Source organism: Eubalaena glacialis, chromosome 7 (genome assembly GCF_028564815.1).
Source record: "Eubalaena glacialis isolate mEubGla1 chromosome 7, mEubGla1.1.hap2.+ XY, whole genome shotgun sequence".
Lineage (NCBI taxonomy): Eukaryota > Metazoa > Chordata > Mammalia > Artiodactyla > Balaenidae > Eubalaena > Eubalaena glacialis.
The window spans coordinates 99,066,187-99,084,991 of record NC_083722.1 but is presented as its reverse complement, the minus strand read 5'-3'; the positions used below and the strand labels follow the sequence as shown (position 1 = coordinate 99,084,991).

At 40.9% G+C, this 18,805-nt stretch overlaps 1 long non-coding RNA gene across 1 annotated transcript in view; it reads right to left on the bottom strand.

Annotated features, from left to right (window-relative positions):
• The window catches only part of LOC133094809 (uncharacterized), a 466,764-nt gene extending 450,504 nt beyond the window's left edge, over positions 1-16,260 (bottom strand). Inside the window, exon 1 of the long non-coding RNA XR_009701506.1 lies at positions 16,138-16,260. This is a non-coding gene — a long non-coding RNA (uncharacterized LOC133094809). The remainder of the gene's footprint in view (positions 1-16,137) is intronic.
• Between the last annotated feature and the right edge of the window lie 2,545 nt (positions 16,261-18,805).

Here is an 18,805-nt window from a genome sequence, read left to right as displayed (position 1 = left end):
ACATTTGAAAACCTACTCTAAAAAATATGACATGAGACATATAAATTGAGTAAAACTACCTGACAGATGTGAAACAAAATAACCTGGGTGATAAGGAACACATACTAGGACTAAATGTCCCAACACGTATTCCAAAGAATATACCACAATATCTATGGTCTTCAACCCTGCTGCATTTAATAAAATCATCTGGGAACCTTTATAAAAATTATATTACCCAGAACCCACCTTCACCCCAAACCAACTAAATCAAATGATTCTAACGCACTGCCATGGCTGAGAGCCACCCCACTAGATGTTTCATAGACCATCTTTGCACTGGGGAGGAAGGTTGTTTTTCAGTTCCTATAGACTGAATGTGTATGTCCCTTCAAAATCCATATATTGAAACCTAATTCCCAATGTGATGGTATTTGGAGGTTGGGACTCTGGCAGGTAATTAGGTTATGAAGGCAGAACCATTACAAATGGGATTAGTGTCTTTATGAAAAACACCCCAGAGAGCTCTCTTGCTCCTTCTTTCATGTTAGGTTACAGTGAGAAGATGGCTATTTAAGAACCAGAAAGTGGGCCTCACCAGACACTGAATATGCTGGCACTTTGATCTTGGACTTCCCAGCCTTCATAACTGTAAGAAATAAACTTCTGTTGTCTTATAAGCCACCCAGTCTATGGTACTCTGTTACAGCAGCCTGAAAGACCTTACTCAAGTAAATTTCAGAAACGTATTTTCACAAGGCACATAAAGATACTGAGAAATTCTAATGTAAGAAAACCTATTCAAAATCCACAATTTCCTAAGCTCATTCCTGCTGAGAATTTTTTTAAAGGGAATCTTATTTATATCTTGAAGAATTAGTGTTCTGCAGAACATGCTCTACTTCCCAAACCTGGCTGAACATCAGAATCACATGGGGAGCATATTCAAAATACAGTATCCTAAACCGCATCTCCAGGGACTCTTATTCAGTACCTCTAGAGTGGGGCTGTGAATCTTTACTTTCTTCTAAAGTGCCAGGTTTTTCTGAGGATCATATTTTGTAGCAATTACCCCAGAGACTTTATATTCACTCCCATAATCATGGCCTCCTCTTCCACTTCCAAGTTGAAGGCAGGGAATGGGTCTTTATATCTGACACTAGGCCTCCTGCAATGCCTTGCTTCTAACAGAAGATCAACAAGAGTTTAGTGGTGCATGACTCTATATGAAAGAGTATTAGAAGATCATCAGGCCTGGGGTGCAACTCAATTATGAACACCAGGCCCAAGTTACACTCAGAGACTTTTATGCTCAGACTACTATAAGGCACACTGGACAAAGACTAAGTCTCAGCCCATAAATACCAAGAGCCCTGGTTCCCAGAGTTAATGACAAGTTTGCAAGGTGCGCCCACAAATCTAAGCTTTAGCTCCTTACTGTGATAACAGAGCCTCCAGAAACACATTTGCACAAAAGACATTAAGCACTGACTAGACCAAGAAGGGAACTTTCAGCTGTTGATTTTATCAAACATCAGAAAGTACTGGCTGATATGAACTATTCAGAGAAGAACAAGCTTATTAAGAAACACCTTGGCATCTGCAGTTGTATGAGATGCTAGAACTCCTTCTGAAAAAAAACACTCACCCAAAACTGAAAACCAGAGATAGGCAAGGGGATTTACACACCGAATTCCCAGCCAACTTCCCCATCCTGCAGAACGTCGGCATGAGAGTAGTTACCGTAAACTGAAGAAAATGCCATAGGCTCTCCAAGGGGATGACTTTTCCAAATTCCTGGAGGGGCCTCAAACTAATGAGTAGTGCACCCTGAAAAAATAACCTTTGTGTCTGTGCTTCAGAAGTTCCTGACAGATAGATGAGGGCATAACACTATAAGGCATGTCGCAAATAAGAAGCACCTCCAAACATTTCCAAATACTAGGAGAAACTCTTTACAGTCCTTGGGTTGCAAGCAAGAATAGTGACCTCTGAGAACCTAGGGAAGAAGATACTCTATAAAAAGGATATAAGGAGATCATAAGATAGAAGAGAGAATGTGGGAATCAAACAGCTCCCAAATTCCCCAGGAGCAGATACCACTGGGCAGTCTGGCCAGGACACGGACACAGTACAAAGAATAACCACTCCAACTCTTTCTTCATCCTTGTGTTACTGAGCTCATGATTCTACCGATGAGGAGAGAGGATCTGATAATCCATGCATTCAGAGGTGCTGGTCATATGCCTGCACCTTTCATACACTGGGACGGAGGAAGGGCCAGGTGAAGAAAGATGTCCTGGACCACTTCTTAGTGGGAGGGTGGGCTCTGGATTTATCAACCTACAAGACCACATACAGTGGAAGTGATTTTACTCTTAGGAAAGTAAGCTTGTTCCGGTGAATTAAATTTTTAAAATATCCAGTATCAATGGCTACTACTTGAAATGTTGTCAAACAGCATTAGTTCCCCTTTAACAATATCTAAGGACAGCAAATGTTATTAGCAAAGGAATGTACCACAGCCACGGGAGAGCAATATGGAGTGAAACCAGAAAATATGGGGGGATAGCAGATGGGCACTGGATACCTCGCCATGTAAACCTATGACATCTCAAATAAAACGTTTTTAAACGGAAAAAAAGAAGTGTCTTGTACTCAATTGAAATTGTACATTTGGAAACCTACTGCCATGAGACAAATCTCATGCTACAATATAAAAGCATTTAATTACCTTGTGTAATGCTTTTTTTTTTCCATTATATGTTTAAGAACAGTTGCTGTTTGCTCACTTTCTTAGTTTTCTAATTTAAACCCCAAATTACTTACTAATCCCTATGCATACTGGATTTAAATATGAAATACATTAAACAAGTATAAATATTTTATATAAATAAAATGTGAATGGACTTTTGTACCTAGTTTACTGTAATCTTACATAATTAACATGATCAGAAAATAGGAAATAAGAAATATTCATAGGTCAGGCACACATCTAAAAGCTTAGACAGGTTACAGATGCCACTCAACACACCACCCCCAGCCCATCATTCAGATTTCCACATTAAATTTGGATGAGTTTTTCAAATTTAGCAATCTGACGTCATTTCAGCCCTTTAATATCGTGTAATGGCTTTCTATGGCCTAAAGGATACAGCTCAATTTTCTCTTATTCCTCAAAGATGCTACTTTATACAATTCTATGATGCACTAATCACACTATCTTTGTTTGTTCTTTGCCCAACTCTTGGGGGATCATTCACATTCTAGTCTATGCATTTGTATACGGTGAAGATCCTGCCGCCACCCTCCTACATCCCTAAGGTCCACTCACACTCAGCTCTTTGCCATTCCCTGAACACGCCATTTCTCTCATGACCTCATGCCACTGTACACACTATATCCTTTTTCTTAAGTGTTCTTTCTAAACCCAACCTGCAAATTCTGTCCATCTTTTCACTTTAACTCAATTATCAATTCTTCCCCATAATCTCTTTGCAACTGCCACCATAATATCCCACATCACATTGTAATCTGAGTTTTCTTTTCACACCAAGCAAATAGCTCCTTGAAAGCACATTATACGTGTCTCTTCATACACAAATATATATATGTATATATACATATATATATGTGTGTGTGTGTATACATATATATATAGGCTATGTAAGAACTCACTAAAGCCTGATCAATTACAATGATGGGTAAGATGGTAGATATTGTACTCGAGATCCTGACCTCAACATAAGCAAAAATGGCTTGAGATACTCTACTGCTAAGAGCTTCAAGAAGAACATGATGAGAACATGTTTCCAAGAAATAAAACCACTTCCCTACAATGATTTCTAAAGCATTGTCTATTCCATTCACGTTGACCATATTCTACCCGAATTTCTGATGTTAGCTACAATGGATGTGAGTTACATATCTATATATTTTATCTACCCATCTAGATTCTGATCATCCTTTGGCCAAGCGCTACTAGCCTACTGTACCTATCTTTAATCCTGCAGTATTGGGTCCTTAATATATATATATATATATATAATTAAGCATGTTGAGTATATGTTTGACACTTATAACTAGCAGCAGGGAACCAGTTGGTTCAGTTAGTTAAGAATATGATGTAAATCTTAATTCCCTGGTGGTCCAGTGGTTAGGACTCGGTGCTTTCACTGCTGAGGGTGTGGGTTCAATCCCTGGTCAGGGAACTAAGATCCTGCAAGCTGCATGGTGTGGCCATAAATAAATAAATAAGTTTTTTTTTTTAAGTAAAATAAAAGAGAAAATTATTTTTTAAAAAAGAATATGAGGTAAATCAATGCCTATCAATCTTTAATGTGAATACAAATCACATGAGAAAATGAAGATTCTGATACAGTAGGTGTGATGTGGGGGTCAAAGTTCTGCATTTCGCACAAACTCCCATGAAATACTCATCTATGGACAACAATGACAGTAAGGTCTTGGGCAAATTACCCATAGGAATGATATTCTGTTCTGAACTACACACCGTATACCTACCCTGTATACCTAGGCCTCGCTAAAACGGATGTTCTTAGTCAATGAGAAGTAGGGTACACAACATCAAGGATCAATAGCAAACTCAAATAATCCCTATTGATGGACAATTCATTATATTATTTTCAGATATAAGAGAAACAGCCCCTCCACCCCTTCAGTTACTCACTCCAGGTAATTCAAATAATTGGAAGTGGTGAAATCCAGCAGTGTAATTATGTTTCTGTAGCTCTTTCTAACATCTGAAAGCCCAAGAAGCCAGAAACGGCAGGAATTCTACCACCATTTCCACTGAAAATGTATACTTTAGGACATTCATGAACACTTGGTCTGGTGCTCCAAAGAATCACCTAAAAACTGTGATACATAGTTCATTTGGGAAATAATCTAACAGCAGAGAACACCAGGGCATGAATGATTAGAAGCCTGCAGTCAAGCAATTTTCCATACAAAGCCCAAAACTTAGATTCTATAGGTTATAAATTAATAGATGGAAGTCTGTCAATGAATTAAGATCTGGATGTGAGTTAGCTTAGTAGATAGTGGGTGGGGAGGGATGTAAAACACAAAGAAAAACAGTAAGTTCTCACTGTATGTGTTAGAAATTATAGAAACAAATATAAAAGTAATTAAAATAAGTAATGAGGTTAAATGGTGAACTATAAATAAAACAATATATGATATAAGTAGTTTTGAATTTCAAAAACCTACACAGTAAACCTACAAACAAGGAGGAAGTAGAGAAGCATTCAAAATAAAATTACTAAAAATATTTCATTATATACAAACACATGGAAAATAAAATAACATTAGCTTGTTTCTCTTCAAATATGTAAAACTCCTTCATTGCAAGCATATTAGTAATATACCAGTCATTACTGTTATACTTGCTAAGTTTTGAAATTCAAAGCACCCATAAAGAGACTATGTAGACTGATATTCTCCCAAGTAAACAGAAATTCATTCCCCAATACTGTCAGTATCACACATTTTTAAAAATTGTGTAAACCTTTTTAAAAATTTCAATCACATTTGACTGAGAGCAACTGGAAACATTTTTATATTTCTACTCTGTCACATGTCAGCATTTCTTTTTGCAGCATGGTAAGATGGGCTATAGCTGCAGTAGAAAGAATACAGATGAGAGCCTATTCAGTAATTCATTCTTTATAATAAATAAGACTCTTGACCACAGCCAAAACCATTTCTCCAAAATGAAATCTCAAACAGTGCTAATCGCATCTCAGTCCTGATACAGTGGCCTCTGTAATGGTCAACCATAAAACAACGTGCTATGGAAAGGATGCCTTCCTCTGTTTCTACGCAGCCAAGGGAGATCATATTGTCTATCCATGGATAAAGACACAGGAACAAACATACATCACTTTATTGAGTATTTTAAAAGAATAACATTTCAAGTTTGTAAATCATAACTTTCACATATTTCATCAACAACATAGATATCATATTGAATAACTGTATGAGAAGAATAAGATCATAATGATAAACTCAACGTTTTTAGGGATAATCTAATTATATGCCTGGCACCAGGCTATGTGTATATAGCATTAGCTCATTTTAGTCTTCACAACCCTACAAGAATACCCACATTACACAGATAAGAAAAATGAAGCTGAGGGGTGTTAAATAATTTGGTCTAATCTTACAAATATATAAGTGGTAGAGCCAGAATTTGAATCATCAAATCATTTTCAATCACCAATCTGCCTACTGCCTTTCTTTTACATCACATAAAACAGTGTTTCCATCTGTGGAGACTGAATCCCAACCTAAAACATGGAATTCATTATTATGGGGACTGTATTACATTATGTCCCTTTCCTTAAGCGTTAATCTTAATATATTGATTTAAGGAGCTACATTATAAGAAAATTACTAAAATTTGTAAAAGCTCATTAATTCAGAAGAAGACTGCTGCTTTGAATAACAGTAATGTCTAAAAGAAAAATACTAATTTCAGTTACAACAGAAAATAAAAACTACAATATACTAGTAAATTGTTACTAATAAAAGAATTGAGTAGAGTTCATGGAAATACAAATTCACAATAAACCCATGTTACATAGAGCACATACATACCTTACCACCACCTTAACAGTACCTAGAATTGTTGAAATGTCTCCAATTCTGACCATTAGGTTCAAGAAAGAAAATAAAGGGAACAGACTAGGAATTTTTAGATAGGTTCTAGTAAATGGTAAATGAGAACTTGAAATGTGCTAAAGAAAATAAAAGGAACTTTTTTATACAGTAAAGATCATGTACTCAGAGTACAGACTTTTGAATGAACTTTACTGTACCACAGGCAAGCTAGCCAACCTTCCACAACTGTAACACAGAAATCTTCACAAACAGGCTGCTGCTACAAAGCATATCACAAATACATGTGACAATACTATCAAAGAAAGTTATTTTCTATTTCTACTGTACCTCTCAGTACCCCAGTCAGGAAGTAGGGGAAGGGGAAGCTGAGAAGAGTGAAAATGGATATAACACATACACATTACTATATATAAAATAGATAACTGGGCTTCCCTGGTGGCGCAGTGGTTGAGAGTCTGCCTGCTAGTGCGGGGGACACGGGTTCGAGCCCTGGTCTGCGAGGATCCCACATGCCGCGGAGCAACTGGGCCCGTGAGCCACAACTACTGAGCCTGCGCGTCTGGAGCCTGTGCTCCGCAACAAGAGAGGCCACGATAGTGAAGAGGCCCGCGCACCGCGATGAAGACTGGCCCCCACTTGCCGCAACTAGAGGAAGCCCTCGCACAGAAACGAAGACCCAACACAGCCAAAAATAAATATAATAAATAAATAAATAAATAAATAAAATATTAAAAAAAAAAAAAATAGATAACTAATAAGAACCTACTGTAGAGCAGAGGGAACTCTACTCAATACTCTGTAACGACCTATATGGGAAAAAGAGTGGATATATCTATATGTATAACAGATTCACTTTGCTGTACACCTGAAACTAGTGCAACATTGTAAATCAACCATTCCTCAATAAAAATTTTAAAAAAAGAAAAAAAATGGATATGAAATATCCGTACTGTTCTCTCACAAAAAGGGGGGGGGAGAGCCCTTCAGAGCCTCATTCAGAACTATTCAAACCATTAAATATAGTTTGAATGGCTTGTATATTTGGTTTTTTCTACTGCACAAACGATAAGAAAAAGTAAATAGAAATGGCTCGTTCACCAAAGCAAGGAATCATATATGACCACCTGAAAGACAGAGGAAAGCAGACAGAGGTCACTCGGCATAGGGACTTATGTTTCACCAGCACCTGATGGGATCCTGTTGCACAGTCTGGTATAACATTCATTGTCTCAACAAATATAGAAAGCAGCTGTATGTACCGTGTTCTGTATAAACTGCCAAGAGTATAGTATAGGGCTAATTTGCTTAGTGCTTAGAATGTATTGTGTGCACTGTACGAAAGTATTAAACTCACATCATTTAATGTTCACAGCCTCTCTGCAAGGTAGGCATGATCAACTTCAATTTACAGATTTTTAAAAGTGCCTTGTAAGGGTTAAGAACATGTTCAAGATCACACAGCTGGTGACAGAACAAATCCAGGTGGGTCTGATTCAAAGGCCAATCAATGTTCTAGTCTAAACTACTAGACTATGTTCATCACAGTGATCTGTGTCAAGAAGTAAATCATATTTAGCTGCCTGTTTAAAGGGGAAAGTAATATAGTTTTACATGGATTTCCTTTTTTTAAAAACCACTATTGTTAGACTAAAGACAAACCTCTATTTACCATTACTTAATTCCAAGAATTCTAGATAACCATGTTCTTGCTATAATTTTTACTAGGAATTAGAAACATGACTTAAGTAAATATTCTCTCTTTAAGGATGTCATTCACCTAATTAAATACCGTAAAAGTACTGCTTGGACTCCCAATTAATTCACTGATCTGCATGGAGTCTAGAATCAATAGCTAGCTAATAGCTAATCAAATGAGTCACTAAAGACAAAAATATCCACATTTATATTTGCTAGTTGAACAGCAATCATAACAGATGACAATATAAATTTGTACAACTCAAAATGATGGCAGTGTGCCTAGAATCAAGCCCTATAGGGGATTTGAGTCACGTCATTTTTTGTTTGTTTTATTTTTTTCTCCTCCAAATGGGACCCATTTCAGCATAAGCACACTGGTTAACACCTGTCCTCATTAGAAATTTCCATGACAAACCTAAAAGGGATAGGCAACATGAATTACCAAAGTTATATTAGTACAGTTGTGCAGGGTAGAAAGTACTTTATACACAAAAGTTTAGCCCAAAGGTGGAAAAGCTATTTTATTGTAGTAAAAACAAAGGAGACTTCTGGATACATTTTTTAGAACCTCAAATTCATTGTGGAATCAGGCGTGCTGCCATCCAAACCCTCACTTTCTCATGAACCAAATTCCCTTCCCAGAAATGCACCACTTTTTTTAATTAACCGTTAAAAAAAAAAGGCATTTTAAGGATTATGAGCTGAAACTGACCCTGCCTAAATATGGAAAAACATTTTCACTTTCCAAACCATGAAACTTATTGATTCTGACTTTAAATAAGAAAGAAAAATAAAACTCTGTCAAAACAAAAAACGAATCTTGCAGCCAACTCTTGCTTTTTCAAGTTTCAAACATCAGAAGATCTTTGCCAAATATTTCCTAACCACTCTCACTGACTTGTTTGCTCCCCTTATCCCAAACTCCTGTAATATCATTAATGCTCCATGAACACGTATATTGAGTTTAATTGTCCTTTTGGTGCCTATCATGTTTTAGGCAAGAGATACTCCAATATAAGTAAGATTAGTCAATTAAAAACTGTTTACTAGAAGCTTACTAGGCTTTTCTAAGTACTAGGTACTAGTACTAAGTACTAGGATGTACTAAGTACTTTGCATGCAGTACTGCACATAGTCTTCACAAACTCCTGCACCTTTAGGTACTACCCAAATTTATGGATATGTCCATCAATACACTCAGTGAGTTAATTTACCATGTCTTTTAAATATCTGAACAAGCCTACAAAATGCATATTATCCCATCATACAGCTGATGAAACAGAAACCTAGAAAGGTAGGTAATTTGCTGTCACACACAATAATACATCTAGTACATAATGGATTCAGGACTGGTAAGAAATCTGTCTCCAAATTTCAAGCTCTTATCCACTGTCTCAAGAAACTCACATGGTACTGAGTGACACGTGAAGTAACTTTACAAGGTAGTAGGTATGGCAATGAACTTGTCCCAATTTGCCCAGGACTTTCCTGATTTTAACAATGAATGTCCATAGAGAAGAGACTTCTGGTTGCCAAGGGCGGGGGGGGGGGAGGGATGGACTGGGGATTTGGGGCTGGTAGATGCCAAGTATTACATTTAGAATGGATAAACAACAAGATCCTAAGGTACAGCACAGGGAACTATATTCAATATCCTGTGATAAACCATAATGGAAAGAATATTTTTTTAAAAAGGGTGTATATATGCATATAACTGAGTCACTCTGCTGTACAACAAAGATTGGCACGACATTGTAAATCAACTATACTGCAGTTTAAAAAAAAGAAAAAAAAAGACAAATACATTCTAAAAATAAAATAGATGAACTAGAAAAAACAAACAAACAATGAATGTCCAGCACACTGGGGACCTCTCAGTCTTGGGATAACTGGGAGAGCTGGTCACTTTCATGATAGGTATTATACAAGTGGCATGAAAAACAACCCAATAGGAGTATGTACAGAGAAGGGAACCATTCTCTACTCCTTAGTAGTATCAAAAGAGGCTTAACAGAGTGACATTTGAGTTGAGCCTTGTGCAAAATATAGTAAACATGGTGGAAGAAGACAGCAAGGGTAGACCAGACAGAGAGGCAATGTAAACAATGGCCAAGTGACTGAGTTCTGCCCAGTGGAATGTGGGCAGGAGCCACGATAACCGTTCCCAGGCTGAGCCTAAAACAAGCTTCTCTGAAACCTGGCAGGACACTTCTCTCCTCAAATGCCGTACACCTTGTCTGAACAAAGAGGACTGTGGGGATTCAGGAGAGGACAAAGCCACAGAAGGAGGAGGAACCTGATTCCTTGAATGACTCCATGGAAAGCCACTCCTGTGCTGTGAGCACTGCACATGGGCAAGAAGTATAAAGATTTTTCAAGTCACTGAAAATTTAGTTTATCTGTTACAACAGCTAGAATTAGCTTTTCACAAGGCCTTGTGGGACTCAGCTCTTTGGGAGTCTAAAAACATGAGTAAACCTCTCCATCTCTCTAACGCCATTACATCACAAGAAGGGGCTTGAAAACACACATACAAATGGCATGGATGTGAGGGATACTGGAAGGGAGACAAATTTAGGGGAAAAAAAGCAAAATAAAACAAATCTCTGAGGACAAGAGGTTCAGGGAAAGTTAGAAGGAAATGAACATGGGCTTTTGAGAGTTGATTGATAAGTTTACAGTACATCTGCCTCCCTACATGGTGGGAAGATGTGTGTCTTCTCATTAATTAATTGTGAAGATGCCACAAATACATACTGAACAAGAAGAAAAAAATGAGTTAATCATGTGGAAGTATGAAGTGTCCTAGCAAAAAGTCCACTCTCACTGTGACCACCTCACATTTCCACTGTGGCCACTGGAAACCAAAACTGTACTAGGTGTTTTTGTAAAAGACAAATGCATAGGAAAGATGAGATGAGGCAGATTCTCTAATGTAAGTGGGACAACAGGATGAGAACAGCGAGAGGGGTCACTTTGTTCAGAGGATACTAGGATAATAGCTAGCGGTCCCTTCAGTCATGCAGGAAATACTGAAACAGTTTTGCAAAGCTGAGCGAACAGGGGGAGGCTTCTTGGGAGCTGGGGATGTTGATGAACAGCAATGCCTTTGATCAAAGGGAAGGTGAGGAGAGAATGCTTTAGTTGTGAACTTACCAGAAAGGATATTTGCTTGGGCTAAGAGATGAACAGGAGTTTATCTTCACATACTGCAGCATAAAAGTGGTAGCCCAGGATTTCCAAAATGAAAGCTTAAAAAGAAGGTTAAAATTCAGGGAACAAACCCTGGCAATATGTTTACCAGAAATGAGAAAGCATTTAGTTGGCGCGGAGGGTGGTCTTCCTTTAACTATCCGCTCCTGGTAGGTATTCAAGATAAACCAATATCACATATAATTCTGCTCCAGTATATTTCAGATTAGATGCAATCTTTTATCTTCTTTAGGATTTTTTAATTCTCCTCCAACTTTTTTTATATAAATGAAAAGAAAAGGTGGTCCAATGGCTGCAATAAGAAAAACGTTGCAGCAAGAACAAAAAACTAGTATAGTGAAACTGCTAGGAAAAGCAATTCTAGAGCCGTACAACTTGGTTCAAATCCCAGCTCTGCCACTTGCTGGCTATGTCGGGCAAATGATTTAATTTCTCTAAGCCTAATTTACCTCATCTATACAATAGACACAATAATAATTCCTATCTAGGGGGGCAAAGTGCTTAGAAAAGTACCTCAAAAATAGTAAACACTATGTATGTATTAGCTGTTTCTATCATTTTGTCTTATATCTGTTCCAGTTTTTCTGCCAAGACAACCGGGGATTGGGGTGGGGGGGAGGGGAGAAAAGAGAAGTAACATTTATTGAACATGGAGGAAATATCACATACAATAATAGAATATCAGACAATGATGGCTATTCCCCCAAGCCTTTTTTCTCCTTCCTGAAAACACAGCTAAACTACATTTCCCAGACTCCCTTATAGTAAGATACACACATACATAACTGAGTTCTGGCCAATGGAATGAAAGCAAAAGTGATATGTATGACTTCCACGTCTGGGCAGTTAACATCCTGCAAGTCTTTCTCCATCCAATGGCTTGATGCATATGAACACAGGGAACCTGCTAAAGGAGGCAGGGACACAGAATGCATGAAAGCTGGATCTTCAAATCACACCTTGGAGGAGTGCTGCCAGGATCATGCATTACGGAACTTTACATGAATGAGAAATACATTTGTTGCATCTGAGGCAGTACACTTTGTTTCGATTCATTTGTTATAGCTTTTAACCTACCCAATCTAATACAGCCAAGCTCTACACCTGTACTCCTATGTATAATACCTACCACACTGCTTTGAAATAGATGTCATTCCAATTTTATAGCTAAGGAACCAGAGGCTCACAGAAGTTATGGAACTATCTTGTCCAATATCATGAATGTAATAAGTGGCAGGGCCACATTTAGGTCCAGGTTAATCTGCTCCAAGGTAAATGGGCTTTCTACCCTCCACACAGTAAATACTGTAACACAAAAAGTATCCTTCCTTCCCTCACTCATTTACTCCTTCGTTTCCTCACTTTCTGACCACTGGAACTTTAGTCTTTGAATGAAAACTTCATTTTTTTTTTCATCTGTATCTCCAATTTGGGAGATCTAGGAAGACCCCTAGATCACATTCATCTCTTATGCCTCATTTCATCCACCTATGAGTCCATGACAGGGAAACAAGTGTTCCTAACTCATCTGTTACAGGAGACACAGATTCCTAGCAGTTTTGCAACTGGCTACAGTATCAGAGATGATAAATGAGAGAGCCACAAATAAGGAGAGAAAGGTAAAAAACACCAATCCATCAGTGATCTCCAAAGCTGGGCGTACACCCTAGGGGCTGTGCAAAACAATCCACTGGGATACATACAGAAAAAGAATATTAGAACTTCTGCTCCATGATTTTTGCTTAATTTATCCTTTAGTTTCTTTCTGGGTATGTTTTATAAGTAGTATATCAATGTAACAGTACATGTGTGTAATTTATAAATAACTTTTAGTGCTCTACAGTCAAATTTTCTTCTGATAGTACATAATTTAAAAAATATGAAGACCAATAAGTCTAAGTTAATAAATCTGGTTTCCTTCACCAGACTTAAAACACTGTGTTATGGGAAATGAAAACAACAAAACTCGCCACATCTGTGTATACAGACATCTCCTAGCTTATACTGTGAAATGGATTAATTCAATTAAAATCATATAAAAGCATGTTTTCATAAAAAATTCTTTATATAAAAAGAAACACTGAAACTAATGTATATTATGTCTATGTCTTCAAATAAAACAAAGAAGAATCAAACACGTTAAAACCATGATCATACAAACTTGGGAAAAGAGTCAGAATTATAAAGGGGAGTTTTCTGTTGAGAAGTTTAATTGTCCAGGTTACCTTTATTTTTTTAAGACCTAACTTGAAGTAACAGATGTCCTGTGTATCTTTAAGAAAAAAAAAAAAATCTAGTTAAAAGATTTAGTGCCTAAAGGGAAAAATATTCAAAGACCTACTTCTGAATAAAAAGGAGAGAGCACTAGGTAAAATAAGTGGATGATTTAAAAACAAAAAAAGCCAACTTTATTTGAAAGGCTTGTTCTCTATCCACCCTTAATGACCTACCAATATGAAATGACTAGGGAAAGAGGCAGCAAACTGACTGGAGGAGACAAAGTCCCCCAGGTTAAAGGAAATGAAAAGAGTTTGTATAACGGCTGCAAATAAGGAAACTTGCCTCCATTGTAATTTCCAAGTGGCTCTGACCCGCACCCTTAAACAGCAGGTCGTGTCTCCTATAGTCTTAGCCCCTAATTTTAAAAGGTCAGTTTTTCATGCTAGCCAGCAAACTTGCAGGGTCCAGACTGAAAAATAATCATGGGGCTTACCATCATGATCCCTCCTCATCAATCCAGAGCAGTGGAAGTCAGTTTAAACAAACAAACAAAATCAATGGCAATTTATAAAGTGGCAAAAAACAACATTCCCATGGAACTTGTTTTCGATCCTTATCAATCTTATACTCTCACCACCCCTTGTGTTGATTCACACAAGTCTTGAGCGAAATCAATATGAAGATGGCAAGCATAAAGTTATGGGTGAAATGTGAGTTTTCTCATCAATGCTGGGAAAACTACCTCAACGTGCCTGCCTCCATGACACAACGTTCTTTTTCACCCACTTGGGCAGACACAGAGAAAACAAACTTGCTAATCAGCCCGACGGACAGTGCTACTGCGTGGACCTGCCTGCATGGAAATCTACAGTCTTCATTCTCTTGCCCCTCTCCCTAAAGGACATAAACCATAAACTTCAAAATACAAAAATAAACGCACATTCCAAATTACTATTGTAAGTGTCCAAACAAATCAGCTATGTGGAATTATTCCTTGAAATACCCAGTTCCCCTTCACAGTAAACTGCAGGAGCTTCCCCAGCAATTAAAAGACTGACAAATGTGTTCCCGCCCCTATGTTGATTCCGGTAGGAAAACTAGAAAAAGTTCCACGAGCCGAGCATTCCTCCCAGGAGCTCCTCCCTGCAAAGAACCCTCCAACACACCCCAAGATCCAACCCCACCTCCACGGAGACCACCCACCCAAGGTGATCTGTCACACTGATTGGCCCTACGACCACCTCCGCAAGCCTCTTCGCTCCAAATCTGTAGACCCCAGCCAACGACCCAACCTCCCAATCTTCGCGTTGCGCGAAGCCGCCTCCTTGCAGGAGCTCCGCTGTGCTGCAGAATGTCCCCATGCATCAGACGCCCTGAGTGGTTCTGAGAGATTCAGGAGCCCACGTCCTCCTACCCTCACCTCCACACCTTTCATAAACAAAAAATATATAAATACGCGAAGCACAATGAGAAGAAATGCACGCAGGTTTTGAGCCCTCCTTTCCAGAAGGAGAGCGAGCCCGTTGGTGTCTGCGGGGTGCCCGGCGCACATCTCGCTGGTGTCTGGGTCCGGAGGGAAGACGAGGTTGTTGCCTTGGCCTTTCAAAAGAAACTGCAAATCCCCCCGAAGTTGCTGAAAAATTAACGCTACTCCCCACAAGCCCCGTCGGCAGCGCGTGGGTACACCAGGTACGTGCCACAAGAGCGGGGACCTGGTGGAGGTGGTTCGCCGCTGCACCCCCAGCGCTTAGCACTGGGCCTGGCACACAGTGGGCGTCCCCGAAAATCAGTGTCTGTTCTAACACGGCTTCTTCCACCACGGCTACGGGATCCTGATCTTTTAGTCCCTTCAAACCTCAGCCCAAGTTCGCCTTCCTCTACCGTGGGCTGCAGCTGGGCCCTCGGAGCCCGGGGTAACAACATCAGAGGGAAACTCTCTCGCCAAGAACCGTGCGCCGGGGCCGAAGGCGCACGGAGACGGGGCTACAACCTGAACCAGCCGGAGGAGCTGATTTTAAGGGTTCCCGAAGCATTACGGGCTCTGGGCTCCTTGTTTTGTGGCTGCCTCGCAGCGCAACAAACTTATTTTCTGACTAAAAAGAAGAAGGGTTGCCGTGGGGTGACGGCGGCGTCCTCGGTGCCCTGCCTCCTCCGGGTTCAGGGCGCACGGCGCCGGCTGCCCCGACCCCGCAGGGTAACCGGGCTCACGGCGGTTCGGCCCACAGCCCCTCTCCAGCCCTGCAGGAGGGGGAGCCCCGAAGAGACCTTCTCCACCTGGCAGCCTCCGAGAACCATGCTCTTTCCCCGAATCCGAGAGCCGGGGTGCCCGGGGCAGCGCGCACCCGGGCTGGAGCGGACCCCGGCAGCTCGCGCCTCACTTACCTGAGCACCTGAGCGCGGAGCCCGCTACCGCTTCGGGTGCGGCGCTGGCACAGTCCGACGGTCCCAGTGTAGTGGCGAAAGCTTCCTACTTGCGACCAATCCTGGTGTTGAAGCCGGTGCTCTGTCTGGTGCCGCGCTCCCCTCCCTCCTCACGCTCGCGGCTGCTCAAAAAACCCGGCGCGGCGGAATTCAGGCTGCCGGCGCCTCAGCGTCGAGGAGGGTGAGACGCGTGAGGGAGACGAGAGGCGCGGGGAGGGCGGGCGCCGACGCGCAGCCGCGCTGAGCATGCTCAGTGCGCGATCGGAGGAGGCGCGCGCCCGGGGCGCTGCACCTGCCCAGCCCTGTCGGCGGGAGAAGAGCCCTGGTCCCCGCGAGAAGATCTGTGAAAGGGCACCTCGCCTGAATCCCAGGCGCCCGAAGACCATCAAGCCGGTTACGGAGCAGGCGTGTAGAGGACGCGCAGCTTAGCGATGGGGAACAAACCGAAGCGATGCCGCCTTCCTTTGCAACCCGAGTATGGGGCGGGGCGCGGCGCAAGGAGGCGCGACCTGCTCCGGTACCCAAACCTCTGGCCTCCGGGAGACGCGGGGCCTCGTTAAGGCGCCCTGGCCAGGGAAGCACTTCTGCTTTGGGGCTGAGAGTTGCCGAGTTCAGGAGGACTGGCGGGGAGCGGCGGGGGGGTTGGGGGGGGTGGACCCTAAACTTGAGAAGCCGGAAGAGGGGACTTTTGAAAGATTTTACCTCCCTGTCCGTAGGGGGAGGACATTGGCCAGACAGGCAGCGTTACCGGCCTGGAGTCTCACCCATACGAGGGGGCTTTCGAGCCGGAACGTGTGTGTGGGGGGGGGGGGGGGGGGAGGAAACGTTTGCCATGAAATAGGTCCGAGGATCCATTTGCGGTGTGTGCGGGCACACTGAAAGCTTTGTTATTCAGAAACATGTGCTTTGGACAGTGACGTTACCATGGTCATTCTATAGTATGCATCCACTGTTTTCTCGCAGAAATGGCTCTTTTCACCCCAACTCCAACCTCAGGGTAACCGTAGAGATGGGCAGCAATGCCCAGCCCCTCAACAACGCTGTGAAAAGTGAGTCTGACAGGCAGAGGAAAGCCAGCCGACTCGAACTCATCTGGAATGCATGTCCAGAAATCCCAAGAGAGGCCGGGTTCCTCTCCCAGGGAAAAAGCCCCAGCGTTTGCTGAACCCTGGTCTTCCTGAGCGTCGCTCAGCAATTCAGAGCTACATAAACAACTTCTGACCATTTACACGATCATGTAAACCTACCCTGACATCTCCATTATGGGGAAAAGTCGTTAACTGGAAAACTATTTTTAAACTACTGTAGTAAGCAAACACCCAACTCCTACGAATATATGCAGCTGCCTTGTTAGTTCACACAGTGTTTTTTCGGTTTTTTTTTTTTTTAATTCCTGTTCAGGAAGTGGGCAAATTCAAACATGGTAGTGGGCATTGCCGTGGTCAAAATTTTCACCACTTGAAATTCCATGGCTTTCCTTGTTGCTCCAGTTAATGCTAAGGAAAGGAGTTTTTGTTGTTGTTTTTCCCAGATTTCTGGATTGCTTAAACTTGGAAAGAAATTTTAAGCTTTTTCCCTCCTCCTTGTGTGGTGTGTTTCTCTAGTAGAGGCACTTTCGCAAAATGGGAATGTTGATAATGAAAATATATTACATGGCAAATAACTAGTTAAAATGAATTGTTTCTCCTCTCTTTGAAGGCTTTTGTGTTCCTGACAGAAACATTACTTGTAATTTTTTTAGATTGATTATTTTTCTACACCTAGTCAATTAAAAAAAAATATATATATATATATATATATATGTTTTTCAGTAAAAATATATGACAAAAAATGCCTGGCCAGAAATTCTCCAGGAAATATTCATACATATACATGCATACTCTTAACATGTTTAGGGAAAAGTGGTATTTTAGACTCAAAACAAAATTTCAAAGAAAAAAGAATAAAGCAAGCTGTCATGTTCTCCCAAGGAGACTACAAACTGAGGCAATTTTTAAAGTTCTGTGAAGATTTTGGACAAAATCCCTTAACAGTGTTTCTGAATTTCACATTTAGATATTTTGTTTTCATTCTTTCCTTTAACCCTTCTTCCCTGTCTATTACATGCTAGGCATTGTATTCTAGCAGGGGCTGGGAAACAAAATGACCAAAACTTAGAATCTGCCCATAGTTCATCATGTAGTTGGGAAAACAGACATTATGTATCAGGAGAGATAGATTTGGGTCGTGTTGAGGGAATGTCAGTAAGTGTTATGATGAGAGACATTTGTTTTTTCTTTTCACCAACAGGGTCACACGGATCAAATGCTAAGCTTAATCAGCACCTCCCCAACCTTTTTTCCCAGAAGAACAGCCACAAGTTTAAAATGCAACAAATAATCCAGTCCCTCTTTTCCATCCGACAGAAAAGACATGAAGCTTACTGCCTGCCATCTCTGCCAAGAAAGGAAGCTTCTCACTAAAGCTCCCAGGATTGGGGAGTGTTCCTGGGAGAACCAGCCCCTGCCAGGAGACAAGAATGGTTTATTTTGATGACAACATCCTCACACGTGTGTCCCCGCATATCCGGGACTGGCTGGGTGTCAGTTTCTTGCTCAGGGAAGTTGTCATTGGGATTCTCTGGGGGGAA